Source organism: Thermobia domestica, chromosome 1, assembly GCF_964235325.1.
Source record: "Thermobia domestica chromosome 1, izTheDome1.hap1.1, whole genome shotgun sequence".
Taxonomy (NCBI): Eukaryota; Metazoa; Arthropoda; class Insecta; order Zygentoma; family Lepismatidae; genus Thermobia; species Thermobia domestica.
Window position 1 is genome coordinate 58,635,415 of NC_137454.1, and position 22,952 is coordinate 58,658,366.

Consider the following 22,952-nt stretch of genomic DNA (forward strand, 5'->3'; position numbering starts at 1 on the left):
CTACTATACAGGCTTGCAAAATATCATTGTGTGAAGCAATTTGGTTCTTAAGCTATGCACAAAGTTCTAAATTAATTCATTGGGCCTCAAAGCATTGTTGGTGTCAGTAGTGGCGGATCTAGTCTGAGGCCGCGGGACCTAGATCCCTCAGTCTTCTCAGTGACAAAAATAGTCTTCTGCCAATGTATGTTCACAGGACACTTTTAGGATAACATTAATAGTGGTGGGTTGTATATTTAGATTCAACATTTATTTTCTCCGACAATTTCTAACTTGAATGTTAATTACATTTCTTTTGCCACATAAAGCACAATGGCTTATGTCTTATCTGATTATCTACTATACCTGTAAATGCCTACAATTTATTAATTGTTAATTCGTACTTCATGTTTAACTGTAACTGGTGAAAGAAGGAATGATTCCTTTTTTATTTCTAGTTCCTGTTAACGAAGTGGGTAAATGAATTTCAAATTGAAATCATTCGTGTAAACTCATGGTATATCTATTATAGTCTGGGTTCTGGCTGGCCCTTCAGTTTTTACCTTTTAGATCCGTTGCTGGGTATCAGAAACACTAAATTTAAGATTTCGTAAAATAAAAATTGAATTAAGGACAATTTTTAAAGGCTACGTACACTGGCTGTTACTTGTTGTTTAAAGAATTCTGATGAAGCAGTCCGTCCTCTTGCTTTCCAAAGACGGCAATAGAAATTACCCATTGATAAAACGTTTGAAATGTTTTGTTTAGATACCCATATAGGCCTACACTGCATTTCCGTATTTGCGTAATGTTAAATAAGGAAGATAATAAAATGTTACCAGAAAAAAGGAGAGAGAGAGAAATAAAAGCACAATGGGTGGCTTCGATTAGCAAACATAACGGAATAAAATTTAAAATCCATTACAAGAGATGTAAACGCATTTGAAGCGTGAAATATTATCTTACAAGGATATCATTCAAAAGAAGACATAACCTCAATTTATGACAAAGATTCAAATACTTCCGTTCGACTTCTTTTGTTTTATGTGAGACCGATTGATGATAAAGATAATACATATTGCATTCTGTAATGTACTCTACAGAACAAGGGCTTGTCTAGCTTCTCTTGAATTATATGGCAGTTATTATCACTAATCATTTACTTTTTTTTTTTTTTACATTTCCAACATTTTCTTGTCTCTTTTCTTTTTCTTTTCATCTGCGTTTGGCCTACTTCAAAATGTTTATGCACGTACTTTTATGCAGTGTCAGATAAAGTCATGTTTCCAACAGAGAAATCAAACATTTTGGAGTAATGTCAGGAAAAGAGACGCATCCAGAGGAGAACAAACTTCTAGGGAGAGGAAATTAATTTCTACATCCTTCCTCCTCTTTTTATGTTGCTCGAATTACGTAGACGTGTTAAAAGCAATTGAAGGTTTGATTTGGGTAAGAGCTCATATAATAGATCCTAAATTTGAAATTTTACTGGAGTAATTGCTTCTTTCGGGAGTCTAATAATTTAGATGGGTATATGAGGACCATGAACAATTTAAATTACGTAATATAAATTGCACTGTAAAACATCACAAAGAAACTAAAAAGAAAAAAAATCTGTAAAATTTCAAATTCGTTTAATGAGTTTTTACCGAAATCAACCCTTCAATTTTCTTTTTGGATCATAAGATCCAATATATTTCAATCAAAAAATTTTCTTGTAGGCTTTATATCTGGAGAACTGCATATGGTCTAGCCGAACCCAAACTATCACTTAACTCAATATGATGTGCTTATTCCGTGGAAAATACGAAAACTCGATTTAGGGGCCGTTCAAAAATTTTGTGGCCCCTGATCCCAAAACTAATTATTGCTCAAGATTGCAATATTCTGATCCATTTTTTAATCATTCCTAAAATTATTGTAGATTTCTAAGATTATAGAGACGGCAACGCAATTCATTGAATTCCTCCCTTGTTTCCGAATGCTCTATTCTTTAAATGGGAGAGGATATTGACAAGAAGTAACAATAAACGGTGACATCAGTATTTCTTATCATGATAAAGTGCACTTATATGCACTATGCACTTATATATGTTTTTGTTTCGGTTTTGCAATTACCACCTGAACCTAATAAAGCGAATGATGTTCACAGGCAAATGTCTAAATCCTAGAGATTCACTGGACATATACAGTGACACAATTTAATGAAACAAACTCACTATTGGATATCGATGAGAGGTTTGGGATGATTATGTTGCAGAACTCATAAAAAAACATTGAGTAAGCTAACGCAAGAGGAAGCTATCTAGATTGTAACAGCTAGGTTTGGTTCCAAAAAACGGTTCGGTTTTTAACCGAAACCGGTTTCGGTTTTCTCCAAAACCGGTTTGATTTTCCCACTGTAACCGGTTTCGGTCTTCACCGAAGCTGATTTCTGTGAAAACTTTTAGAAAACGCATAAAACTATTTCTGTGGAAACGGAGAACAACGGAACACTAATCTGGTCAGAAATAGAAACAATTTTGAAAAAAAAAAAAAAAAAACGGAATCGGTTTTGAAGAAAACCGAAACCGGCCCCTGTAAAAGCCGAACCGGTTTCTGGGAAAACTGTCTTATTGAAAATTCTCAAAAACCGGTTTCGGTTTTCCTAAAAACCGAAAAACGAAAAACCTGTTTTTGTGCCCACCACTAGTAACAAACAGCACATGAAGTACAGTTCGTAATAAGAGAGAGAGAGAAAGAGAGAGAAACAAACTGTTTTCTCATACAGAGTAACAGCGATGCAAAAATAAATACCAGTGGGTTATGTGATAAGTGTAAATGATTCCACCACTAATCGTCAGAGAATCCTACCATGCTACGTATGAAATATTCTTGAATGAACAGAAAATAGGGGAGGATGCTGCGATGTCCAGGTAGAATTATTAGTAGAGTTGTTTAAGAGACAAGATTTGAGGCTGTCTCATCTCGAAAATGCGTCGTGGAAGTAAAGTATTATCTCAGAAAGTACGGTATATTTGTTTCTATTCAACGAGCTCTGTCTAATCACGAAAATTCTGATTCATTTCTTCTCGTCTCCAACTTTAATTGATGAACCAATACTGTATTCTGTAGTGAAACAGCGATTAGTGAATTTTATTGTACCATACTCCATGATTTCATCCTCCTACGCACAACAGGCGCTACCGCACTACAGGGAGACCACAAGGTACGATCCGCCCCCCCCCCCGCCCCCCCAAAAAAAACACTTCCTAACTCAGTATATTAAATACATTTACACACTTTCTCAATAAATCCATGCTTGTTTAACAGGAAAATTATTGATATACTATGAAAATTTGATCTTGCACTTAATTTTTACTCTTTCTCCTGTAAAAACAATTTGGTTATACCACTTTCTTCTGAAAATATACGTGGAAGTATTTTACAATTACTTATCGTCTATTCGGGTGCAGAATAATGCCCATTCAATACTGCATAGACATAGTGACTTATAGTATTGTACGCTCCAAAACTTGAACATTTCCCAACAAAAATTTCTAGGCGTGCACCTCCCGCACACGCACCTAATAAGTTGATGAAACTTGAATATGACAGGTTTTAGGAGAAATATAGGGTCTAATCTCTAAGAAACTCCTGGCCTCTCGCTACCCAAATTTTACTTCATCATACTTTTATTCTTTCTTTAAGGTCTGCAATGTATTGTGGCGATTAAATGCATGCCTAAAAAGTTAGGAAGACACTCGTGGACATAATTTCGAACTCCTTTTGTTAAGTGCCTACACAGCCTAGTTGCACAGTACTTCTTGAATCACACAATACAGTGGTAAGAAGCTAGAAAAATTATAGGCTATATTAAACTATTACTCAGCATATTATGAATTACTGTTTCTAGAATGTATAAAACTGTGTTAGTAGACTTTTGAAAGAGTACATGCTTCCCTGATGATCTTGATTTCTTGATTTCAATGAGAATCCATCAAGGCACTTGTATAAACGTGTAAGTGTTGTTGATTTCACTTCTTTATTGTCTTGTAAGAATCACGAAATATAGGGCATGTGCATGACAATAACATAATTGCTTATCTGTAGTGCACTTGACCCAGCTGCATGCGAAAATTAAATACTATCTGACATGTGGTGAGCGTTAGGAAGTTAGATCCTGTAGTCATAATTTATTAAGAAGAATGAAAAGGCATAAAAGCAAATATGGATATAACGGATGTTTTATTAATTCACACAACGAAAGCGTACATATAATAGGAAAACTGGTTTTTATTAATTATTTTTTGTTTAAAAAAGAAAGTAACTTTTTTTATATAAGAGTATGCGAGTTGTTAACGACATGAAACAGATTTTTTTAAGAAAAACTTTTCGGATGACTCATGTTATGTGACATCCACGTCAACAGTCCGTCACAGCGTTCTGTTAAACAGCTACTTGCTTGTTCCTTTTTCCTTTATTCCAATAACTGTCACCTAATAACGGTGTTAAGATATGCACAACAGAGATTTTTCTGTGTCGGAAAATGAAGCCGCCTACCCACCAACCACACACCTCCGGAACGATTCACAGTTCAGCATCACGCGGCAGCATCTGTCTCCATCTACAAAAAAAGATGCTTGCAGAGAAAACGATGTAAATGTGTTCTATTCTTTTATTAATTACCATTGTTTATTGTCTCTGTTTTCTAGTTTAATGCATCCTCACGTTCTTGAGGAAAAATATTTAAACAAAACACAAAGATGTACATTAAGATCTTACTCAATTTTTTTCTACTTTAAAATCACTCCATCGTTTCATGACAAGGTTTTAAATACAAAGAATTTTATAGCCATTTTGTTTTGTTGAGAATTTTTTTTTTTTTTAAAGAATCTTATTACCCTTTCATTAGAAAAATAAAACGTCTAGTAACTTTTACTGCAACAAATATAATACAACAATTAAAAGTATTACTTGACAGTACGTGCATGTATTTCTTCGCACGATAAAATATTCTTGTTGGGCTTTTCGTTGCTATATTGTTAGTTACTCTTTTTTAATGAGGAAGGTCCAGGTTCGATTCTTGCTGGGATCTCATGTGGTTCGCATCCCACATTAACCTGTAGATTAACGTTTCATATAGCTTTGATGCTGTAATGAACGTTAAACTCTGGATCAACCAGGCAAAATACTTTTGTTGATATCATTACATATTAAATATGGGTTCTCCTTCATATTATAGTAAGAAGTTTCTTTTTAAAAGAAGAAAACATATATGATTTGAGATTTCCTTCGAGGTTTTATCATAAACTTGGATTCGATTTTTAGTGGAGTGATCTGATAAAGGTACCACGTTCAATATTATAGATTCAAGTTTCAAGGCTTTAGATACCAAGACGAATGACGTTTAAACTCCGAAGTAAGAAATAACCTTTTACTGTCCCCCAAAGATATATTAGTAACCACAAGCATGGGAAATCGGGTTTTAAATCATACACTTTGCTATTTTTATGTTATTTGGCTGTCTACTATACTATTTAAAATCTAGTTAATAAAATGATTGTCCTCTGCAGCTACACACTTTTATACCATGAAAGCTTGCACTGTTCTTTACGCGACGTGTGAGCAAGCATTGCCATGCAACACGAGATCACCATATCTGTTGGCTACTGCTGGATACTTGCTGAAAAAAATGTATAGTGTATATCATGGAGTTCAGTCCTACAACGATTTGCATTGATGGCTTTCCCTCGGCTCAGAAAATATGATGGATCAGTCTCACCATAGATCAACAGACCAGTAACATTTTATGTTGATAAAGAGATGGTTTAGGAAACCTTCTTGGACGTTCATCATGATCCAGCCCTTGTTCTGGCCATTTACGATTGTAGCCGATGTAAGAAGGTTTCCTGGTTATTCCTCACACTTAGAGAACGACACACGAGCAGACGGTGATTCTCGTTGGCTGGTGCCACCTCATTTGGTCTAACTTTTTCACCTTACCAACTGCACAGAGCCCCCTAATGACAATGGTATGGTGTATGTTTAACTCATCTGCAATGGCACACTTTTCCGAGGGTCTGCTTTCATTGTGTTACTGAGAAGCACATTCCATGACGTTGAACGGTGTACACGGGATTCATTTTGTAATGCTGGACATCACAACGAAATTTGACAAACTAATAACAAATAGTGCGTTCATTCGTCATCTCTGGCCAAAACACACTGTTAATGTGTATTTGTGCTTGCTGTGCAGAATATTTCAGTTTGAATTCGTAAAGAGAAACAACTTGTAATTATGTGTTCTCCATGGTACACTTTCACACGACCATGTTCAACATCGCACTGCCTCCTGACTGTCTGGGTACCTCAGCGTATTTGCTGCACATATACAAAGTTTGTGACGTTATACCTAAGTTCATCCCTATGTTGTGTTGCTGAGGTAGGTTTCCCATCAGGAGCCAAAACGGGCATTTCGTTTGCAGCAACCTAATTCAACGTATATGTAACTTGAAAAGGAGACTTTTGTATTCCGAATATGTATAGGGAACTTGAACCCTAGCGGGACAGACGGTAGACCCAACAGGAGAAAACGGTAGCCTAGCCAACTGCCAACGTTTGCCACTTTGCGGAACATTTGCCAAACGTTGCCACTTTGCGGTTTACGTTGCCAACGTAAACCCTGCGAAATAAGTAAACGTGCGATGTTTGAACGGTTGGATAATTGATGCCAAATTATTGGTTGGCCAACGTTCACGAAAACTACGTTAGACCAATGTACCTTTTAATTCTATTTTTGCAATTCCTAATTCCCAACCATACCAACCATTACCTATCAATCTTGCTGCTAGGGTTATTTCCAACTTGACACTCTGAGATAGCGGCTGGTACTAGTGACGCCATTACGATTTAAGATGGCGCTGGTAAGTTTTAAACAAATGTGACTTATCCTAAAGTTGCTCAATGTCCAGTGTGCCGTATGAAAGAAAATATATTCGTTGATGTGTATTTGTTCAAGACATTATTCCATCATAGATACTTTAGATACTTTCAAATGTCTAGAATCAATATTTATCAGACCAAAACCATATCCACGAAAAAAAAATTAAATGTCGAATTGAAAGCAGAGAATTCGTGTTACTATTCAGTTCAAAATCTTTTGTCGTCGCGAATTTTGTCGAGGAATTTGAAGCTTAATATATATAAAACGATAGTCATGCCTTTTGTGTTGCATGATTGCGAAACATGGTCGCTTACTCTGAGGGAAGAACGTAGACTGAAAGTATTTGAAAATAAAATCCTGAGACGAAAATTCGGACCCAAAAGGAACGGGAAACTTAATTAACGAGGAACTGCACAATTTATGTCGTTTATCAAACATTGTTAGTAATAAAATCTAGGGGGCTCAAATGGTCAGGTCATGTATCCAGAACGGAAGAAAATAGGAACGCTTTCAAAGTTTTAACTGGAAATTCAATCGAAAAGCAATCTTTAGGAAGATGTAGGCGCAGATGAATCTCGCAGAAATGTGAATACAAAGTGGAAACTGGATTCAGTTGGCTAAGAACAGAAGTCAATGGAGAGCTTTTGTGAATGTGATCGGACCGTCTGTCATCAGCTTTTCGTATACAAAAGAGTAACCTAGAGCTACCAAATTTAGCACACGAATAGATCTTCACTACATCTAACCCTGTACGAAACCTTTTTTCTAGAATTTCGGCAAAGGGTTGTAAATTATGAGGGATCAAAATGTATGCGTAAAGGAATATGATAAACAGCCAGGACATCGGATATTAATATCAAATCGTTCAGATGAATAGTAACACTACCGATGGCGTTCAAATCCAACTTTTATTCCTGTCGTCATGGGAGTTTGGGGACGTGAAAATAACATGTTCAAAATGACAGAAATTAGTGTCGAATCCATAATTTTCGGAATCGCTAAGTTAATTGGTGCCAATCCAGAAGACATTTGAGCCCAAGTTTAGACAAGAAGCGACATTGCAGCTGGTCCGGGAACTGACATGAGCAACGTCGAAGGCCTTACTCTTCCTTATTTATTTGTTTCACTGATTTCTTTAGCTTCAAATATAGTATGTTGCATAACGGGTATTTCAGCAAGTAATAGAACAAAAATAATTAATTAGAAGTTAATAGTTTCCTATTGCTGGTTGCAGTGGTGTACGCACTTTCATCATGAGGAGTTTCAAGCATTTAATCCTTTAAGGAAACACCTGATTTTAGTAAATGCATTTGTGAGACAAGTAACATGCACTAAGTGCCTTTCTGAAAATATATAAGAGAACACTACGCAAAATAAATATGCATTTAGGAAATGTGAAGAATGTATAGAAATTAAAGCACGTTAACAAGTCATCAGAGTCAATATTAATAAGAACTAAACTCCTATCCACGAAATACGAGATGGACTTTCTATGGTTAGTTGCTTCAGATTATCCATTTAGATAGCAATTGTACAGCACTAGTATTTCCTCTCCAATATGAAATGATTCTTACATGCAATAAAATCACGTTTTATGATTTGGTTTTAAATAAAGTTAACCTGAACGGAGTTAAGAAAATAACTTAAATGGAAGCCTGAACTACGTGTATATGGTACAGAAATTATGAATGTATAAAAAAGTTTGACATTTGGGTAAGAAAAGAATAAGAAGATTGTCTTGATTGAAATAAAATCATTGACGGCAAAAGTTAAACTATTGGAGGAGATTAAGCGGGGAAAAATGGTTTAGAACACTGCGTGATAAAACACTGTATTCTGATGGTTGCTGTGGGAGACTAAGTGACAGAGCAAGAATGTTTGAAATTAATGGAGAGTTTAAAAAGTATTTGAAATTAATGGAAAGTTTAAAAAGTATAATTCCTACTCAAATACAAAAAGGTCAGCAGGAAATCATTATAATGTGTGAAAACTTCTTAGTTGACTGTAAGTGACACTCGGGTGATGCAGGAAATTTACTAATGTATACCAATAAACTAAACGAACTAAACTTCTGCACCTTAAGCCCAAGAATGACTATGACCGGTCGGAAAACTATTACTTGAGTGATGAGCTAAGTTTATTGTCCTCAACTCTGCCTCACTAGACTAAACTTCACTATTTCTTAAATGAAATATCTTTCCAATGTCCTTACGAAGATGAATCAATACACACACATGTTAAAATGAGGGATATGAAATAATGTATTTAGTGTAATCTTGTTATTTGAATATCGATATTAACAGAGCCATTGGGTGTGTAAAATTGGAAAAATTGCTATTCTGTTGTTAAAGATATAAGAAACAACTTTTTAGATGGTGAAAAGTATTGAAATTTAGTAAGTCGTAAAGAATCCCCCAGCCATTAATAGAGGGGCTGGGGGTGAGGGCAGGATGGGAGGTGGATAAATTTTGTAAGAGTATGGTGAATGGGGGCAGATTGAAAGGAGAGTTGGCCATCTACACCTTAGTGTAAAAGACAGTAACTTCATTCACTTATGTTGTGGGTTCAGGTAAAGGGCAACGTTGCATTTTCATTTAACATTGAGCGCATAAAGAATGTACAAACCAAACGACTCGTCCGATTAAAAAAAAAAATCCTTCACTTTAGATTGAAAACGTCATATTTGGAGAGGGTTTCCCCTCTTATATTTTGTTGTAACTCTTATAATAACAGAGTTACCCTATGTCAGGGAACTTTTAAAACACACTGTATATGGGGTTTAGTTGTGTAAAAGTTTCAATATCAATACACCACGAGTTTTGAAATTTACTTTCAAATTGAGTGCATAAACATTCCTAATGTGCACTTCAGGTATTGGCAAAGTAAGCAAATATGAGCAAATTTTGATTGATACGAACAAATTATAAAATTGAAAATTAACCTAAGGAATTCAATTAAAATTGAAATAAGTATTTTTATATAATTTAAAGAGCAGGTACTAACACATTATTATTATTATTATTATTATTATTATTATTATTATTATTATTATTATTATTATTATTATTATTAGTAGTAGTAGTAGTAGTAGTAGTAGTAGTAGTAGTAGTAGTAGTAGTAGTAGTAGTAGTAGTAGTAGTAGTATATAATACCTAAAATAAGGTAATTGTATGAGGAATGATGACCGTTCAACTGTTGGCGTGCGGGCTAACCACTAGATCAGTGGAAAGGTCATATGCAACAGCGTAGATAATTGCTGTTGGTAGAGGCAGGATTCTTTACGTCGAAACCTTACAAGTTGCGTGCTACATTCACCAAGGACTGAACCCGACACAACGCACATCAAAAGCGTGCATGTTGTTCATTTACCTGTATGGAAACGCAATAAGGTACTAAACTGTATCGGATGTCTTTTCATATTGTGAGATTGATCATCAATATGACCTGCATGTTTGACATGCCGTAAAATAAACTCCATAAATTTAAACTTTCCTTGAATGTAAATAATGCATAAAAATATTATTTATGTTACCTATTGCATTTAGCTTTTCCTTGAAAGTTTGGCGGATATGTCATTTAAGAACGTAATACATCTCAAACAACGCTGGAAAATGGTTACATAAATAACTTCTTCGCAGATTGTTTATATCAAGCATTATTTTTTTGTTTGGTTACCGGCTTAATAATCGCCTTCTACTGTATAGTTTCAATAATTAGAGAGATCAGAAAAGCAAAACAAAAATATTCCATTTTCACACTTGATGAACGATTGCATCAATCCATGTGTTAATGTTTTGTTCCTTTTGCGTGTGGAGATGGTTAGAAAGAAAATGCTTCCTGTTGATTTGTGAATGTTCAGTCACCTTATCCCAAATGGAAATTATGCAACAAATTTTAAAGGAAGAGTATATTGTTTTAGACCATTAATGGGCTCTTCCTTTCGTGAGATGTATCTGCCATTTTTGGAGACTTCTTTCCTATTGAAAATGAAAGTTGTTTAGCCATGTGAAAGAGCATATCCCTGTATATTCACCACCAAACAAACAAATGATTCTTCAACCATTTATAAATACTAGCTGAAATTTCCATTCTTCACGTCAGAATAATAAGTTTATGAAGAATATTTGAAAGCTATTTTTGAAACCCTCTTTCTTCAATTAGTGCAGCCATTATTCTCTGCAAACAATTTACCTTCTTTCCCCTTAGGATTCATATTTCAATCAAAGTGTAGTGAGAAAAACACAGGTCAACTCAAGTGCTAACTTTGTTGAGAAATTCATTCCAAATGGTTCAGCCGGTTTCCCGTGATGATGATACAACGTCGATTTGAATATCTATATTTTCTATTCATCTTCCCTCTTTAAAGCAGAATTTTGTACATGCTGGAATATGGGTGTGTTCAATCATTTCCAGTGAGGAGGTGATATATATATAAAGAGGTTTATCTTCTTAATTTGAGGAGCTTCTGAGATACTAGATGTTTAAACACTTTCTTCCCCCTAAGATGCGGATTTTAATCAAAGTGACATAATTAAAAAGTCTAGTTCCAGGTAGGTATTAACTATATTGCAAAAATCATTTCAAACGGTTCATCCGTTTTGCAGTGATGTGATTACAAACAAATAAGATTATTTTTATTTTTATTATTTATAGAGATAGTGGTGAACGAAATTACTTTTTAAATCAACATATATTGAGATCTGTATTGTACACACGAGGTCTAAAAAATTAGGGCTTTGGTAAGCTTTTTTTCTTGATAAGGAGTAGAGTATTGGAACAGATCCAAACAACTTTCACTATCAATTATTCTATGTCTCATGCAAAAATTCATTTATTTTCTTCAAGTGTTCTTTTGTTTTATAATTTACATTAGAATGCAAAATTTTCTAAATTTGAGAGGAGTTGTTACTAAGCCTCTCTTTTTCAATAAAATTGAAGCAAAAAAAAGTCTGACGACTTGACACAGACAATAACTGATTACTGTTCTTCATTATATAGCACAATTAAACCATGAATGATAAATTTCAGGAGGAAAAAAGCGAACAGATGAAGAGGAAAGGACAAATCCAGGACAGTAGAAACTTTTAATATATTGTATCCATGACATTACTGTTACAGACAGGAAGACAGGTTTGCAACGTGTACCAGATACTCTACAATATTCAGTTTAGAACGGATGTTTTACATCACGAATAACGAATCAAGTAAAATATAAACATATACAAAACGATAGTGCTCAAACACTTCTGGTTTCAAGTGTACGCAATATTATTCAATAAATAGTGGTGATAATAAAACCTTATTGTAGATATACTACTAAAACAAGAAAAACAATCAATGCAATAGTGTTACAATGGATCAACACGGACATAAATAACATAAAATGTCTTCAGACATAGAAAGTGATCAGTGTGTCTGTCAACATGATTTGAAAATGTTGAACTTATATAAGCAAGCAAACGTTAACTTTCTAACTAATTAAATTGATGCTAACTTAACGCTTCAAGCTGTAGAAAGCAATTTGTGTTGCGGGATTGCATACCTACAGAAGTTGTGAACTGAATACCTCTCCTAGTCTAAAACCAGAATTGTTGTTTCCTGTTAGATACTGTGAAAAATACTTGGTTCATTTCCAGGCAACATGAGTCTGTATTAGACAACATCATGTCAGTGGATGTTCCTGTTTTCCTCCCACACACTCATTCCTTTAATTCTTTCATTCAATTATATTAATTATCTGTCTCCTTTGGCTTAAAGTGCATAAGTGGGGGACATTAAGCTAAGATTTCATTTTTACTTTTGTTTTTAGCATATTCCTATCACGACCACCAACAATGGCTCTCGTAACACCAGCGGTATGCGCACCACAGGTTGAGAAACCCTTCACTAGACATCAAGCAAAACTTTTTGTGTTATATACAATTCGTACCATAAATTCTAAAACTCAATTGTCTATTTCGTTTCTACTAGTACTATCTACCAGAACAATAGATTACATCGTGGAAAGCTCAATCGCCATCGTAAATTACGATAGTTAATGTTAGTGTGAGTTTAATTGTTATGAAGAATTAAAGACCTATGTTTCCTACCCGAATCAGAAGTTGAATTAAATGTTGTGATGTGTTGGACAACAACATTTTGTTGCAAAGTTGATCTGTCGACCTCATAGATGTTAGAATTGGTTTAATTGAAGCATTTGAAACATTCGTTTCGTGGTCCTTTTTGTCTTCTACATGACAATGCATCAATCCATGCGATATCAATAATTTTCTTTAGTTTCTAGGAAAAAGCCACAATATTACATTCGTCATAATTATCTAATGTGTATCTCATTAACCAGTTTTTCTTCCTTTGATGAGATTCAGAAAGCTCTGACGGAAGAAAATCTAAACAGAAAACTTTCCCAGCACTACGAAGAAATTGGAAACAATATACCATCACTGTATCGGAAGAAATTGATTCTATTTGGAGTAATTAAGAATTATTTTTTAATTTTCGAGTGATGAACGCAGAAAATCGTGTAATAGTGACAAAATCGAATTCCACATTTCAACACAATTACACGTTTTGGAATTCCAGCATACCGTAAAAGGAGTTTTTGGAGATTTATCTGTAAGTAGGCCTATGTACAGAGATCTAAAGGCCACACCCTATAACGTATCGACAACATATTTTAAAACTAACCTTTTTTAAATATCGGATTCTGCATAGAAATCTTTCGAATGTTTATCCTACATTTAATTAAGGGTAATATACTGCAGGACGAAAACAAAAATTCCTATTTTCTTGGCAACTTTTCTAACAATTTTGTATATATACCTAGGTATATCACAAATGCCTATAATTATATCATTAATAACCCTATTATATTACAATTCGTTCATCACGGAAAAATTCTGAAGTGGTTTACTTACGAAAGAGTTCTTCGGTCAATTTCCATTAAAAAAAAAAAAACTGGAATGATTTTGTCCATTTTTCATATATAAGTAGCCCCTTACAACCCTACATAATAAGTGGCATCTTCAAAATCCAGAAAAGTTTATTTTACTAGTATGGGTATATTTTGCAGGATGATTTTTCTCAAAAACGACTCAAGTAATTTTGTTTGTATTTCAAAAATAAAAATTTGAGCAATAACTCTATAGTATGACATGGTTCCAAAAGAAAGTTTAGTGCAGTGGCATATACCTTTTATTTCTTTAGTCCAAAAGTTTATGGATCGGATGGTGCATATACATATTTAAAGAAATAAACAATTAAGAGAAGAGTGAACCGGAATGATAATGATAGTTATTGGCCTGTAATGTTTCAAGTATATGTAAGAAATCTTTCGGAGTGTACAAAGAATGTCCAAATAGTTCCAAAAGTAACAAATGAATATAATTGTTGTATGTAAAAATTATACCTTTTCCGTGCGGTATATGATATTCACCGTCAACGGGACTTTGAAAGAAAAATGTTTCCGATTCAGTCTACTGGATTTTTGTAATAGTTTTTTTAATTCTTTTTTTTTTTTTTTTTTTGTTCAACAATATCGCATGCATTTTTGTAAGGACTTACTCTGGAATCATTAAAGCGATGATCTTTTTAAGTGTTAATAGCCTTTTGCGGAAATAACCTTGAGAAATTCTGTTTAATTGCACTGATAAAAGTTTTAAAAAAAGAGTTATTTCGTCGGCTCAATAAAATATTTCAATAACTGTAATATGAGACAAATCGCGCTTAACATCTCTAGTTCAGAGCAGCAAACAGGAGAGAAAAAGTATATTACAAATGATTCCGTTCGCAATGCTCAGTGATTTGAAGAAAAAAGTGTAGATAGACTACATGAAACGAGAGAGAAGTTGTCACGCAAACAAGACTTAATTTAGTGAACTCGTGCCTGTTAGACTAAGTATCGTTAACACTTAACAAATTGTTAAATGCTATTTAATATTTCTTTAAGGGAAGCTGACTACTTGACTATAATTCTGTTATTAGTGTTGATAACGTTCCTTTAAAATTAAAAACAAAGCTTTCATAAAGTGAAAGAAAAGGAGAGAGGTTTACTTATGAGGTAAAAATAATAAATGGTTGAAGACTATAAAAATATTGAGCGCGGTTGATTATAATATATTATAGCGAATCACTTAGAACTCATAGTCTTAATCTGGTGCGGGAGACCCGGGTTCGATTCCCGGCTGGAGCTCATGTGGTTCGGATTCCACGTTAATCAGTAGGTCCACGTCTCACATAGCCTCGTTGCTGAAAGGGACGCTAAACTGAAATTCAACTTAACTCATAGTCTTAATCCTATTTCTTCATTTTGCCCAACCAAAGGGACCATTTTCCCTTCTTTTCTTCGTGAATTTTATAAAAGCACGGTTTGTAATTTTTTGTAGTTATTATTTTTGACTCTTTGTTAGTACATGTTTTCACATTCGATTAGTTCTTGGGGCCGGGATGGATCAGTAGTAGTGTTCACCTCTGGCGCATGGGGTTCCTGGTTTGATCCCAGCTCGCACCAAGTGGGCTTTGCGGTAAATATACACCGTGTTCGTGAGCTTTCTCGGGGTTTTCCCGTTTCCTTTCACTTTTCTCATTATACCATTGCCAGTGGCGTATTTACGATTTTGTTTCGGGAGGGGCTTTGCTAACTTTCGGGGGGGGGCTTTGCCTGGAAATGTGAAAATTCTGCAAGATATTTCATTTACTTTACTATACTAAGTAAGATTTCGGGGGGGCTTAAGCCCGGAAGCCACCCCCCTAAATACGCCACTGACCATTGCATTAATTTCTCATCATCACCGACTCCTTCATTCTAGCCGGAATATCTGTGGGACGTAAAACTTAAAGATTTCATTTCATTTTTTCGACCAATTCTAAGAAGTCGATCGTAATTTCACATTGTGAAAGGTAATTCACGAAGTTCTCCTGGATTTTATACTGTGCACGTCAACTCCAGAGCATTGTTGGTCGCATAATAGAATAGGATATATAGTTGGTAGAGAACAGTTACTATTAAATTATTTTTACTGTAGAACGATAACCTACATCGAAAATTATGAGAAAATATTATTTCGTCATCAGATACCATAACACAAGATCAGATACCTTGTAGTTACTATGCAAGTACTTACTATTTATGATGACGCTAAGAAGAGGACTGTACAACAAACTAACGAGATATAATTAAACTAAAATTATCGCTAACTCTAAGTATCTTTCAGTTAATATTTTCAGAGGTGCATGCACGTATTTCTTGTGATCGCTAAGCGTAACGTAGGAGTTGTTCAAACCTGCGCGGTTTGTCAGAATTCTGTTGTGATGTTGACAATGAAGTTTCACGTTCACGGACCGTTTAAAAATTTTAGTGTAGAAGATTTAAAGAAAGCGTCGTAATACATATTTAAAAAAAAAAAAAGTACAGTGATCTCCCTGTTAACCGACCATCACGAGATCGGACTGTGGTCAGATTACGGAAAAGTCGATTACAACGAAAATCACCACTTCATAGCCTTCAAATTGTACAGTATCTTCAAAATAGTTTTAAGAAAGGCTTATGCTATTTTAATTCAATAATTAAACATCCAAAATAATAAGTTTTGACCACAAGTTGCTACAGTAACATTCAACTGAACGAAATGCTGTAGGTCTATATTGAAAATGAAAACGAAAATAAATGAAATCTTTCAGTTTAACGTCCCACGATTATGCCACTTAGGCTAAGAAAGACGGATGATGATGATGATGGAGGAATTGGTAGAATGAGAATGTGGAAGGAAACGAGAGTACCCCGAGAAAACTCACATACACGATGTTGTCCACTACAGACTTACTTGATCAGGAATCGAAGCAGAGACCCTATGCACCAGAGGTAAGCGCTCTACCACTGCGCCATCGTGTCCCCAAAATACTGTATATTGAATAAAGCACAATAGACTATCATACAAACCACACACTGATTTACAGTATATGTGTATTGATTGAATAAATACATAAAGTTGCAAAAAATATGATCGAGCCTGCTATACTTAATCTATTATTATTGTGTGTATGGAGCACTGAGTGCGGCTAATGACGAAAATGACTTATTCCTTAGAAGATAAACGATTAAGTTGATGGGCGGTTAAGAGAACGTATATTCAGTAGTGTCTAATACCGAAAAGCTTGAATGACTTTGATTGCTTGAGGTAAACCCAGGGTCAAATTTTATTAAATGTAAGGAAGATTCAAATTAAAATTATTACACGGCAATTATTACACTTTTACTGCCCTCTGTTCTGTTTATCTCACCATTCATCTACAGCTTTTCCTAATTTGATATTTGCTGAAAATGTCAAGATTTACATTTTTTTTTTTTTTTGTCGTGGTCTTTAATGCACACCACCCTTTCCGCAAGAATTTGCTACCGTTCTTATTTATCAGTTCTGAATATCATCTCTTTTCTCTGTTCGATTAATTTTATTTACAAGATACTTTGCCCATTCTGATCTACCTCTACTTTACGCTAAAGGAATTGTAGGTATCTAAGCAAAGTTAAAGACATTTTGTAGTTTCTAGAGAAAAAGAATTTAAACAGATTGAACAACAATATTTCTACCTTGTTAAAAGAGTAGATTATAGTTTTACCCTTTGTTTTCCATTGAAATCTTTGTCGTTTCTTCATTGCATAGAGGAAGGCATGATGATTCAGAGGTATAGCGTTCACTTTTGGTTTGATAATTCAGGTATAGCTCCTGGTTCGATCCCAGGTCATCTAAGTTTGTGGTGAAGAACATCATGTGCATGCGTTTTCTCTGGATTTTTCGTTTCCTCCGACATTCTCATTCTACCCACAATTCTTTCATAACCATTCATTTCCATTAATCATCTGCCTCCTTTAGCATATGGGACATTATAATGGTAGTTAAAATTGGAAAATTTCATTTAATTATATAGGAAACGAAAAAAAATGAAACATTGTAAGTACGTTGTAATAAGATTCTTGAGATGTTTCTGGCAGTCAGCAAGAGCTAGTTTTTTATATGGGCAAAGTACGCTGGCGAATTTGCAAATACGGCATGCAGACTTCGAGATATCAAGAATCAAAGGTCAAATTACAGTCTGTCTTTAAAAAGCCAAATTTATTATTAATGGGAGATTATTGAATTCTAGGAAGTTTTCTAACACTCATTCAATTATGAAGATTTTTCTGGTGTTTTCCTGACAACCCGAATGATGAGAATTTTCAAACTTATGATCAGCAACCGCATTCTTGCTTTGCATTTTAATAATGCTTTTATTAGCTTACTTTCCTGTTTGTTAGTTTCAACTCTTGGAACTTAAAAATGAAATGAAATTTTTTAGTAAGATTATTCATAGCTTTGGATTAATTGTTTTAACAAAATTAATTTAAAATAAAGTTTTAAGCTTTGGTCAGTGTCTCTTTTGTTAAAAGAAATTTTTTAGTTTAGTGTCTCAGAGATATACCTTTCCGGCTAAAAGGAGACAGATGAAAAATGAAAGTGAATTATTGAAGTAAAGTAAATTTAACTTTCAATTCTCTCTTACCAGGAATCGAATCTGACACTGCACGCTACTGGATCAGTTGGCAGGATTCCTAGAAACTTAAATTTCACACAGGGGCTGCAGTGGCTCAGTGATAGATTGTTCACCTCTGGTGCATGGGGTCCTCGGTTCGATAACAGTTCAAACCAAGTGAACTTTGTGGTGGACAAATACCGTGAGCGTGGGTTTTCTCGGGGTTCTCCCGTTTCCTCCCATTTTCTTCATTCCACTATTTCATTCATTACTCATCATCACCGTCTTCTTTAATTTAGCCGGAATAACCGTGGTATGTAAAACTTAAAGATTTCATTTGATTTCACTTAAATTTCACACACTTCCCTAATAATTACAACTCTGATATTTTGTACAGGTACGTAAATCCGATATCAGAACAGTAATTTTACATTACTTTTGTTCTAGTTTGTCGTTTCATTGTAAAATTATACAAATTAATTATTTATAAATAATTATCGAGTGTTTGCTGCTTTTACAAGTCAAGCTCTCACTGAAATTTGGTTGATTACAAATGACAAGGCGCTCCGTTGACTTTATTTTAATCAATTTGAACATTATATCCTTCTGTAATAAGAAGAAAGGGGTTATTATCTTCAACAACGCTATTAAACATACTGAGTAAAGACTAAAAAAAGTAACCGTTAGAAAGCTTTTGCAAACAATGCATTTCTAAATTGCAGTAAAAAGAAAATAATTTTTGGTGGGATAATTCAGCGTTATTACTTTCTTAACAAAAGTTTAGAAAAAAAATCACACTAAAAAGAGGAAATAATATTTTGGTGGGGTGAGATGAAGAAGTGGAACTACGACTAAAAACATTAGCTGCGAACAAATCACCTTTCTATTATCCATAAAACTTACGCACTCAACCTTCGGAAGTCTTAGCCTCATTTGTTCACTTTACTCTAACAAAAAGGAACATTATGTTTAATGCATTCTTTCTAAACTTATGTTATTAAGTCAATATCGAATTGCTTCACAAAATACTCCTCTTTAGTACTTTTTATAAAAGTATTGGCTCTATTTCTTCTATTTTAGATTTTATGGTTATTCTGTTCACATGTGTTGTTTAATTGTGATTTTTATAATAAAGCTTATACTTATTATAGTGGAAGAAAATCTGAGAATTGCACCGGAGTTTATTCTTCTTATGTGCCATCCTGTACATTATAGGGTGAAATTTTCCGAATGATTCCGAAAATTTCAATGAATCATTTCAATGAAGTATAGCATGAGAAAACTGTTAAGATTAAAAATAAGAAATGTATTTAAGAACGCCACATCATCCGGTTCGAACGAAATTGATTTTCACACCAGAGAATGCGTCACTTCAGAGAGTGCTGATTTTAGTTTGAAGGTCCCAGCACACCAGCCTCCGCAGAAGGTAAGGTGATCGTAGTTCCTGGGGACCGACGGGGTACGGGCCACCCCAAAGCTCATGTAGGCCCCCCTCGTTGTTTTTGTAAATTTACAATATTTGGCATAATTTGAATGCAATTTGTCTTAAAATCCTCATATATGCTTTCCACATCTGAATGCCCCCCTTCCCAAATTTACTGAGAAATCGGCGCCCTTGACAACGCTTACTAGTAATTTGGCACTAGTACTACTTTAACCTCAAGTGTACAGAAATTTCCCCGGGAGAAATCGTCTGAAATCATCACCGCATTCTGTTACTTATTTGAACGTTGTTGAAGAACACGACGAGTATAATTGTATATGTAAATTTGTTTTGAATATGGATCAGTCTATACCTGCAATATCAGGACATCGTCAATCAATGACTATTATGCAGTTAATAACTACGAACTTGAACGTGCAGTAAGGCTTTGAGGGATCGAGGAATCGTTTCGGAGGACTGACACTATAGTGTTGCCCACGAGAAGAAATTTCGTAAAACTTGACTCGTTTTGTAAGTTTATGCCTTTCTTTTTTAAAAAATGTCATCTAGAATTTATCAGAATTCTTCCAAGTCACAAGAGGTGCACGAAGGTTATGATATAACAACAATCAAACCATATTTATTTTTGGAGTATAGTGTATATTGATTTGCATATCTTTAAACTTTATAAATGCTCTTCTATATGTTCATAACCTCATTTTATCAATGTATAGTTTTATACGAAATCGAGACGAGATTTGTCATTTTTCGCGTCTCGTAACGAATTTAAAAATGCACTTCTCGTCTCGACTTTCGTCTCGTTTTTGAGACGAGCATCAAGACAAGATTTGAAATTTCTCGTCTCTCTTGAACAATATTATAATTACCAATAGAATACAGGCAGAGAAATTATGTAATGTCTTCGGGATTTTTAATATAGTTACTGAAAAAACCTGAAAATTGGAGGAACATGTTTTTGAGCTCCCCACGTATATAACCGCGAAATTGGGCATCGATATATATATATACAAATTCTGTTGACAATTACTACAGGGAAGCACAATAATTTAAGGCGGGGTGCAAAATTTCCATTCGCCAGGTCGCCACTGGCGACTAGAAATTTAAAGCTGGCGACCAGTATTCAGGAAATCACTGGATGATTTGCTGACAATTTCCATCAATCGCCTTTCATGAAAGGACTTTGATCCGAAAACTGCAATCGACAACTGATACTTCAGTGCAGAGAGAGACCGTTACACAAACGTGAAGTCTTAAGGTTAGACATTTTTTAATATGTATATGAAAAAATGATACGAAATCTTTGAGTTTTACGTCCCACGGTTATGCCGGTTAGGCTAAAGGAGGCGGTGATGATGAGTAATGAATGAAATGATGGAATGAAGAAAGTGGGAGGAAACGGGAGAACCCCGAGAAAACCCACGCACACGGTGTTTGTCTACCACAAAGTTCACTTGGCGGGGGCTGAGATTGAACCCGAGACCTAATATGTATATGAACTGTCCAGTTAAAAATTGGTTATCCTGAATATAATTGTCTGGTTTTGAATTTTATTCCCTGATGTAATATCAGTAGTACAATCACAATCAAAGAGCATTTTTTCGTTTCAGCACTTCTTATGTTTGTGTGTCTTAATGATACTTAGAAAGTTAAATTGAAAAGAAAAGTCTCAATAAAGTTATTCCTATGTAATATTTGACTGCTAGTTGACAATTTTTTTTTTGGGTTAAATTAATTATGATTTTACCATACCAGTGGCGTATTTAGGAGGGGGCTGCCGGGCTTAAGCTCCCCCGAAATCTTACTTACTACAGTAAAGTATATGAAATATCTTGCAGAATTTTCACATTTTCAGGCAAAGCCCCCCCGGAAGTTAGCAAAGCCCTCCCCGAAACAAAATCGTAAATACGCCACTGCTTTTAATTATGAGATCTTTTTATATCTAAATGGACGTCTTAGTGGTGTGTACGCTGCTGTAAGTTTTCACAATAATTTTGCTCATTTAAGAATTCTCGAATTTCCGTACGTGGCAAATTACGCATTTGTAGTGGTAAACCATAAATTTTATTACATATAAATTAGAAAATTCAATTTGTATAAACATTTGAAACTATTATATATATATATATATATATATATATATATATATATATATATATATATATATATATATATATATATATATATATATATATATATATTTTCGAATGGAAAGGAACTTCTTATCTACTAACGGGATACCTCCTGATCTTAGTATATGAGTCTTCGCGGTGGGAGATTTAGGGATTCGTTTGTAAGGATTAAATGGTTCAGATCCCACATTAAGCTTTATATCCATGTCTCATATAAATTAAGTGTTGAAAAGGTCCATTAAACTCCAAATCAACCAAGCAACAAGGCAGTGGCGGCTCTAAAGAGAAATCAGATCGGTAAAAATAACAATTTTATCGCTAGGAGCCAAGTGAACAAAACTTATCCTGTATCTTAATTATTCTATCCAAGATAAGTACATGAGGTAAGTTTATTCCTCATAACTTCTAGAGATAAAATTGTAATTTTTACCGTTGTGACTTCTCTCAAAAGCGCCATTGCAACGAGGTATATTAAAAATAGTAACAGCTTATGAACTAATGAATAAATAAGGAATGTGTAAAGTCATTGACTAAAGGTATCCTTAATGTCAATTTATGGTAAGTTATCCTATAAATTTATTTTATAGTTAAATTAAAGTTTCAAATAAACTAAAATGTCCAGTTTAACTCATTGTTAATTCTGACTACAAAGTTAAAGTAATTTTTCCAAACCGAGTTAAATATATTTCAATTCTTGCTTAAACTTCGCTGAATGCTACTCATATACAGTTATATTAAACCTAACCCTGACAGTTCATATCATTTCTTCTTCTGAAAGTTCGAACTTTGTGTTAATGTGGTAAACGTTATAACTCGAAAGTTATTTTCCTCAGTGACATGAAGAATTCTTCTATTACATATATTTATATAGCTTCAAAAATGTTGGTCATCACTTGAACCACGCTTAATACTCATTAATGTCATTGTATGTCTTGTGTGTGCATGTGTGTTACGTTATTATAAGTAGTGTCTG

The 22,952-nt window shown here is 34.4% G+C and overlaps 1 protein-coding gene across 3 annotated transcripts in view; it reads right to left on the bottom strand.

Moving 5' to 3' along the window:
* Nucleotides 1–22,952, bottom strand: part of atk (artichoke) — a 125,741-nt gene that overhangs the window by 98,430 nt on the left and 4,359 nt on the right. The window lies entirely within an intron of this gene.